This window comes from Sinocyclocheilus grahami, unplaced genomic scaffold, assembly GCF_001515645.1.
Source record: "Sinocyclocheilus grahami isolate Dianchi unplaced genomic scaffold, SAMN03320097.WGS_v1.1 scaffold1757.1, whole genome shotgun sequence".
Lineage (NCBI taxonomy): Eukaryota > Metazoa > Chordata > Actinopteri > Cypriniformes > Cyprinidae > Sinocyclocheilus > Sinocyclocheilus grahami.
The window spans coordinates 7,898-14,650 of NW_015506936.1; the positions used below are offsets into that span (position 1 = coordinate 7,898).

Sequence of the window (6,753 nt, forward strand, 5' to 3'; positions counted from 1 at the left end):
AGTGTTACTGTGCTGATATCTTAAGGACTACAGTGGACAGCTGACTCCTAAAATTTTTTATATTCTTCATATTCTGTGTGGTGGTCAGTTCACAGCAGTGACAAATCTTTTCCAATAAGTTTAAATATATTTTTACCTTTTATGGTCATTTTTACCTTAAAGCCATTTTTTCTAAAAGTGTGCATTACTATTTGAGTCAAATTCTTACATTTAATCAGTCAATTATAATAAGACATTTGGGCTGTTATCAAGTAAATGAAAGTATTAATCAACAAAATTCATCTTTGCAATGCAGAGGAAACACAGAAGCTGCATCTGAAATGGCATTTAGATGCATTTACACACTGATTAATGCAGGACATGAATGCATTTAGCCTGCAGTTACACATGCATAAATAATATTTTAATATTGTAAACATCAAACGTGGAATACTGATATTTGAAATATTAGAAAATTTAAATGTGAAATTAAAACCGCCAGCAGGTGGCAGCAAGTCACTGTTAATAAGTGAGTCATTGCAATTGAACCGAATCATTTAACGAATGCTTCATTCAGGAACGAAACGCCCTCATGTTGCTCAGAGACGCAAAACAGTGCTGTGACTGTGCTTGGAATTATTTTTGTTGGCGAAATAGAGCAAAAACAGGCAATGTAGTGTCTAAAATGTAAGTCTCATAATATTAACTTTTTTTATTGAACAGTTGTATAAAAATCAATATCACATTTGTAATCATGCTGATTTTTGGAGGAAACGGCACTCTTCTTGTGATATTGATTAACTATATCAGGGATAGGCAACGTCGGAGTGCCGCTGTCGTGCAGAGTTCCACTCTAACCCCAATCAAACACACATGAACAAGCTAATCAAGGTCTTCAGGATTACAAAGGCTACAGACAAGTGAGTTTTTTTGAGGGTTGGAGCTAAACTCTGCAGGACAACGGCACTCCAGGACCGACGTTGCCTACCCCTGAACTATATGAAATTGTGTAAAGGCCCCATATCTTGAATTTTGTGATGCATTTTAACAGACTGAATCATGCCGTGAAAGAACGCACTCTAAATGCGCACGTGCACTAATCTAACCTAATAGACTTCACGTCATGTATGCGTGCACTCTCTTGTAGGTGTGTTTTGTTTGGATTTTGCAATATACTCGATAATGTCAAACCGCACATCGTAAAACAACAATCACGAAATGTGTAGATGCGAACGCGGTTACCTGCAAACTCCGTCCCACAGGCTTTACAGTGAACGCAGTGCATAGAACCATTTTCATAGCGGAGCCACTAGAAGTCTTTCAACCACTCTCTCCGAAAACTGTACGCCTTCTATTCGGCTGGTGGATCAATATTCACCACATGATGACTATCACCAGCACCATTATTTGTAACTTTATGTGGTTCACAAAAGAAATCTGTCAGTGTTTCTTTTTTTATTTTCTCTCTTCTTCAGCCTTTTTTTATTCCCCGCGGTAGTTAGCTCCCTGTCACCTGACAGCGGAAAGCAGTGACTGGGTGATTGACAGCTAATATTAACCAATCTAAAATCTGCAATAAAGTTAATTTAATTGGTTATGTAGCCTAACATTTCATAGAACGGCAGACAGGTCACCGTATCAACACTCAGAAGGCACATACTCTGAACCAAAATGGTCGCAATTTCGAGCCTTGTATTTTAATTTCTATAACGTGTGAATATATCCCCTATCGTATTCTACAACAAAAACAATCAGAGCGCTTTGTTATCACTAGTTTTATTTTGATTTCCCGAGTTCGCTATTAGCATATAGCCTGTTAGCATCGCCAGCGTGGTTGCCGCTAATCTCGCTTACATTGCTAATACTCCATTCACACACATTAACATTGTTTTACTCTGTTATATTGTTACTTGCTTTAATGGAGGATTTGTGTCTACATTTGAGTGCAAGTGAGGACACGTTCAAGCTGCATTCGGTGCAGGTCGAGCTGGAGGGCATGGAGAAGCAGATCTGCGACCTGGTGGAGAGGCAGGCCCTGCTGAGAGAGCGGAGAGCCGCGCTGGAAACATCCCAGGCTGACACTCACAAGTCCGGGGTAAGTATACAGCGCTCTGCTACCTCTCCCAACACCTCTACTCCGTGTGTTTCTCTGCACAGGCCTGGTGCACCCAGGACGCGATCTTCCCAGATGTCCTTCACTCCGGCGCCGGGACACCATGGACCCTGGGTGCACCCGCAGAGGAAGACGCAAGCCAGGTCCCGGGCGACGACCCTATTTTCGTAATTAATGCTGTTCAGTTGCTTTGTCACAATCTGTATTGTTAAAAGCGCTATATAAATAAAGGTGACTTGACTTGACTAGTATAAGGATGGAAAAATAAAAGTCACTGCTAAAATGTGCCTCCCATATCCAAGGTTTCCCACAGCTTGTTTCGTTTGTTGAGTTGATATATCGATGCTGTCCAAAAGTAATTTCCCATAAAGATGTTGACAATTAGATCTGACACGATTTAAAAATGTAATTGTGTTAACCGGTTTTAGGAAAGTTCAAACTAATCCGTATATTAAGAGAGCTATAGCTACACCTGCTCTACCTGTCGCCATATTTTTCCTTTCTTCACGAGAGGAAGAGCGGTTACACGGTTTATGCCCAGTGCATCCTCTGCATTTTTAGATGCAGAAGATAAGACTGTTACAAGTAATCAGCTCTTCGTCTCTTGGCCTGACAATTACAGGGGGACACCTATTTCATGTCAGCGGCTTTCTCACTGGTGGTGGATGCAACTGTAATGTGTTACAAGGACGCAAATGTACAACCTCCATGGGCTTCGTGCTTACTCCACTAGAGGAATGACTACTTTCTGGTCACTGTTAAGGGGAGTTTCGATTCAGGACATTTGTGCAGCGTGGAGTTAGATGTGACAGTCATCTCTGGCTCCTTCAGTGTTAGGAGTGGAACCAGTGCCTGATATGTAATAACACTTCATTCAGGTCATTCACAAACATTTTTATAATTCAGTAAACAGATTGGTGCTTGTGTTCACTGTATTATCTTATTAAGTATACAGTAAGTGTTTGTTGTGTCTGTACATACAGCATATCTGCAATACAGGAGTGGTCTATATAGTGAGATACTGAACGGATGTTAGAAAGAGAACGTTAGGTTAACGTTTTGTTTTCAGATTTGTAATTTTAGAGCTTTTCACTTTCAATTTAAAAATACCTAACTATAATCATATCTCTTACAAAAAAATAAAATTCATACTTGAGGTTAAACCTTGTGTCATCACTCTTAAAATAAACTGGAGGATACATAGAAGCGTCACTCTTCATAGACACACAGCTGGGCTCTGGTTCTGATTTCTTCTGCTGAACTGAACTATAACAGAGAGAGATTAAAGGAACACTAAGTACTTTCATAGACGTGTTCTCTGTGTGAGCAAATGTTACAATATCAGATGAAAAACTGAAATAATCACATGATAAACACCATAACAAATATTTCAACTATGTCTGTTAATGAAATATTGCACCTGAAATGTTGTGGATGATCTATAGACTCTTCATAATAACTAATATGAATACAAAAACGTGTTGTGTTTGTTGTGAATATTTAGATCTGGTGACTTTGTTCATACATTATTTGTTTCGCTCATTTAAAAACATTATGGTCTCCTGTTGTGGGAAAATACTCACACTCATTTAAAAGTTGATGTATTTCACATATTTGCAATATTTATTGGGGACTTACATGTTTAACAAATTGTTGTTAAGCATTATCTTATTATGTTTATGTTGAAATGTTATGAATTAAATTTTTTAATTTCTATAATCTGCCTGTAAATGTTTGTATCTCAGGGGATACGTCGCACTTTTAGGGGTATAAATAAAATATATTTTTTACAAATAGACTCTGTGGTCTATACACTTTCAGAAAATGTGTTCAATACTTCAAACTCTTAAATGATAATTTAATCATTTAGTTAGCAATACTGAATTTAGTTTTAGGTCAACAATACATGGATTTTTTCAGGCATGTGTATATAGACCGACGTATACATTTGTATCTATGAAAAAAGATACCCAACAAAAACATATATGCAAACTTTAAAAATTTACAAAATATAAGTAGCTTGTTTTTGTTTAGTATTGATCAACCACAGGCAACACGAGACCGCTTCATCTGCTTAAAAATAAGAGTTTCAAACTCATCTCAAAGAACACACGCCCTTCCGGAGGAATGTGAAAGCGGAAGTCACCTGCAGCGACTCACCTGCGCTTCCTCTGCCAGTGACGTCACACGCATTCTCCCGCCACATTAACATACCACAGGATTTTCTACATTTATCAACTTAATGTTTATATATATATATATCAAACCAGACACCAAACCAGATATTTCCATATGTTTCCACACGTTGTAAGACTTTATAATATAATATTAAATGTTCTGGGATTTTCCTTTTACGAGTAAATAGCATACATTATTGTAATATCTCTGTCTTATCCAAATTTAATAGGAATTATTGGTCATCCAATCTTTCACATTTTTAACACACTCTGTTAGACAACGACGAGTTAATAATATTGAGAAGCGGTTCTTCTGCTACAGGTAACACACTAAACTAAGATAAAAACTAATATAATTTTTTTTTTTAATAAATGTATATAAAAAAGCTGATTTAAACGATCAATATATTCTATAACAGCATACAAATGCTACTAAAATAACACTGCTTCTCTCCAGCTATTTTATGCACAATTCCTTCTTCCAGATGTGATCTACACACTTTTCTGCACTTATTGTGGTGAAAAATCAGCAGAATGTATTTAAATATGACAAAATGTGTTAAACAGAGCTTTGAAGACTACAGTCTACCTGCAGCTGAAAGCATCGCCAAATTATATGATATTTAATAAATACATAAAGGAGGTGGTGGATATTTTCTGAATGGCAGGCTATAATATAATATAAAACACAGAGCTTTTATGAGCGCATTATATCATTTAAAGTGAAAGAATAAATAGCTAAATAGTGATGAAGCCTAAAATACATGACTAGCCTCTAAAACAATTCAATTCAAGTCAAGTTTATTTGTACAGCGCTTTTCACGATACAGATCATTGCAAAGCAACTTTACAGCAAATTAAGTTTCTACAATATTTAGTGGTAGCTTATCAGTGGTGACTGTCAATTAATGTACATATGGCAGAAATGTACGGAAAAATCAATTAAAGACGTAATAAAACAGACGATGAACACTATTAACAGCAATTATTATATGATGCAATCAAACTTATAGCAAAATGTGGTAGTTCTGTATGTTGTTTCAGGGTTGGCATCATCTGAGGTCCTCTGAGGGGTTGCATCATCTCTTCTCAGGTGTTCTGGATCCAGACTGAAGCTTGTGTAAATCCTAGTTACCACGGGATGTCAATCCCAGCAGAAACAGAGAAACAAATAGAGACATAATTAGCATAGCTGCTGTTCCAACCAAGCAAAATTGATTTGTTTAACCCAAACTAACGAATAATAATGTGCATTTGATCAGATATAACTGCAGTACAAGATTATGAGATGCATTATTTGAATGCTTGGCCAAAGAGATGTGTCTTTAGTCTGCGATAGCAATGCTGTTTTTGTAACATGGGAAATATGCTTTTTAAAAGACAAGTTGCTATCTAATATAACACCCAGATTTTTGACTGTAGAGGAAGTAACAGTACATCCGTCTAGTTGCAAATTGTAATCCAAGAGATTCTGTGTACTGCTTTTTGGTCTAATAAGTAATATCTCTGTTTTATCCGAATTTAATAAGAGAAAATTATTGGTCATCCAATCTTTTACATTTTTAACACACTCTGTTAGCTTAGATAATTTAGAAATTTCCTCTGGCCTTGTTGGAGATATATAGTTGAGTATCATCAGCATAACAGTGGAAACTAATCCCATATTTTCTAATAATATTACCAAGCAGTGGTAAATAGCAGAGGACCTAGGACAGATTCTTGTGGCACTCCATATTTTACTGGTGATAATTGAGATGACTCCCTACTTAAATGAACAAGGTGGTAGCGATCGGACAGGTAGGATCTAAACCATCTTAAAGCCTGCCCTTGAATACCTGTATACGAGTGTGCCCGGTCCGTGCTGAACTGCCTGAGATCCTTCAGAGTCAGGACGGTGGTACCATGGAAACTTATTATCCAGAGGATACATAGGAGGAGTGGTGCCCAAGGCAGAACTGAGGTTTTAAACCACTCAAAAAGAGCACAAAGTCTTTGGGCGTAGCTCTTACCATACAGGATTTTAGAAAAGTGGGCAAAGCATAACGTGCACACTTACCACTTATGTGGATTTTAGAAAAGTGGGCAAAGCATAACGTACACACTTACCAGATATGCAGATTTTAGAAAAGTGGGCAAAGCATAACGTGCACACACTTGAATACCGTTCTAGGGGTTCTCGTGGCACCCTGAAAGAGCAGCCCATAGACAGAAATAGCGTATCCCCAAACGCTATGTCTAAGGCTATAATGCTGGAGTGGCTAGCAGTAAATCTGTAGCTGAGGGAGCAACATCCAGCTCTCAACTAGAGGGAGCTCAACCTACAGCATGTTCCAATAGTGAAACAGCTAGCAATTATTCAGCTGAGGGAGCAACACACCTAGTTCTCAATCCGAGAAAGGGGCTCGACCTACAGCATGTTCCAATGCTGGAACGGCTAGCAGTAGTTTACCTAGGCTGAGGGAGCACAAACCCAGCTCTCCTGAG

At 37.8% G+C, this 6,753-nt stretch overlaps 1 long non-coding RNA gene across 1 annotated transcript in view; it reads right to left on the minus strand.

Annotated features, from left to right (window-relative positions):
* Positions 1–3,301, minus strand: part of LOC107572479 (uncharacterized) — a 6,263-nt gene extending 2,962 nt beyond the window's left edge. Inside the window, exon 1 of the long non-coding RNA XR_001607354.1 lies at positions 3,257–3,301. This is a non-coding gene — a long non-coding RNA (uncharacterized lncRNA). The remainder of the gene's footprint in view (positions 1–3,256) is intronic.
* Positions 3,302–6,753: the final 3,452 nt, after the last annotated feature.